General features: G+C 46.5%; 1 pseudogene; it reads right to left on the bottom strand.

Moving 5' to 3' along the window:
* Nucleotides 1-69: 69 nt before the first annotated feature.
* LOC119586046 lies at nt 70-2102 on the bottom strand (annotated as a pseudogene).
* Between the last annotated feature and the right edge of the window lie 246 nt (nt 2103-2348).

The raw sequence follows: 2348 nt of genomic DNA, 5'->3' as shown, positions 1-2348 counted from the left end.
ACTGTGAAAACGAAATCTTTAACGGTGATTCCACTAGAAATCTAAACACTCTGAAGCATTACCTTACTTCCTAGAATAATAACGACTTTACCTTGAAGAAAGTGCATAATTCTTTAACATTTTCATCTGGTCCCAAGAATCCCCAGGCGAGGACGGGAGATAAGTGTTCCGACACGTCATAGAAGTGCGCAATGAAGCCATCTTGGTATTTCAACATCCGCCTTTTGGCGCGAAGGACGCTCCACACCGCGGTCGACAGCGCCTGCAAGAAGGGGTTCCAGGAATCCAAACTTTTTAAATTCAGAGGCGGCTAATTTAATAAAGGTTAATCTAAAACAGCTTCAAATTGTGTAGTGCTCTCAGGATTCCTTGATTAGTCTCTTGGCATTTATGTTTTACTTTTGATATCATTACCATGTCAGTCATGACAAGTACTTTTGAGCTGAGTCGTAAATGGGCTTCCAAAATTGCTAGTCTTAACCGGAATGCTTTCACAAATATCAAACTCTTCCTTACCGATTCTTTAAAGCCATAGAACAGCCATCTGTTCTGCACCACCGCGTCACGGACGACGCGGGCTCTCGAGATCATCAAAGGCGTCCATGAGAATGAAGTCACACACAATATCGTAAAAGGTCAAAGCCTTGACTCCTCGGCCCTGCAGCTCGCCCTCCACGGCCCCCCGTCGCAGTCCGAGAGGAATTCCAGCATTTCGTCATAGGCCAGCAGCACGTCCTTGGGGTCCTGTCAAAAGTACTTTGCATTACTGCTTCCGCAATATGGAAAAAGTACAGTCGTGCCGAATAAGTTAACCAGCGAATGAAACAACTCTTTCGAATCACAGCTTAGATCCTCAGGTCTATGAAGCTGAGCAGAAGAAGCATTCGTTTACGGATTTCAAGTTTTAATTAAGGACAGCATAAACAGAGCTTAAGCTGTCCTCGTACTTTATCTGTTCGAACAAGAAGACCAGCGATAATCTGTCTGCCGGAGTCGATGAAGAACTGCCTCGTCTCCTCCTGGCCGAAAAGCAGCTGACATGCTAGGCGAATGCAATGGACTTTGCAGATATACTCCACGTCGCTGCCGCACTTCACTCGATCTGTTCGAACGTCCCTGAAAACAAAAATCAGCAGCTTTATAAGACAGGTGACAGAGGAGCTGAATACATAAGCATCAATCTCCTTGCTTCTATTTTTTTTTTTTTTACGTAGTTCTGTTTATCACAGTTACATACTAATCAAATCTGCATTATACCCATATAAACATCTGCCTCTGCACGAACGAATATTGCGAAAATAAATATAGTGTATACTAAATCACACACAACCATCACCTTACACTCCACCTCGTCCCTTAGCTTCCCCGTACTCACCGTAAGGAATACCTCCGTCTTCATGCTGTTTGAGAGCTGCCATGTACAGCGGGTACTGTGCCTCGTCGAACTCCTCCAAGTCCCTCAAGTCGGCAATCTGCGAGAACACAAGTCATAATTTCATATCTTCACACAACTGGGCGAAGACTCGTTGCTTTTCGATACATATACTAGAGACACGTACAATGTACGAATTATCATGGAAAATACAGAGTGGAGGATGATAACAACTACGAAGCCATCCCGGGCACTCACATCCCCTGAGGCGGACACGAAGGACTCGTAGGAGGACGCCGAGGTGAGTGTGCGCCGCTCGCTGGCCTCCGCCGCGACGTCTGAGGGCACCGAGTGACGCTGGAGGACCGGATAACACAGAATGCTGCGGAGGGAAGCGGCCTTAGCTAATTGTTTAAATTGCATATAAATTCAGATAGTGAGAATTAATAATAAACCCTTAGGCAGCTATTATTATAATACTTATTACACAATTCTTATCATAATACCTAAAGGCAGAATAATGCATTACAGGCCCTGCGCCAGCCTAACCTGGTGGAGGAAGAGGTGTTCACACTGGTCCTGCAGGCTGTAGGCGTCGTCGATCACCCTCTGGAGGAGCGCCGTGAACTCTGCCTCGTCCTGGAGTGAGGGCGACTCCCCCCGTCACCCCAGCCGTGTAGGCTGCCAGGGCGTCCTCCCAGTATCCTAGCGCCGTCTCCAGGGCCTCCATGCCTGCCACAACAAAGCAGTGATTAGAAAACAGAGTATCTTACACTGGTAAACACTATTCTTAATTGTATTTACAGTCAAAACTTTGTCCCTGTTACCACTCTTGGATCTCTGATACGCTTGGGCCTTATTCCTGTTTCGGGCAAAGACAAACCAAGAGCGGATGAATCACACGCACAAATACAGGATAAAGAAGTGACACGTCATCGCTCATTTGTGAGTCGTACTTCCTCCCGCGAGACTGTGA

This window comes from Penaeus monodon, chromosome 20 (genome assembly GCF_015228065.2).
Source record: "Penaeus monodon isolate SGIC_2016 chromosome 20, NSTDA_Pmon_1, whole genome shotgun sequence".
NCBI classification, from domain to species: Eukaryota; Metazoa; Arthropoda; class Malacostraca; order Decapoda; family Penaeidae; genus Penaeus; species Penaeus monodon.
Note: the sequence above shows the minus strand (reverse complement) of the source record. Positions and strands in the feature narration are given on the sequence as shown.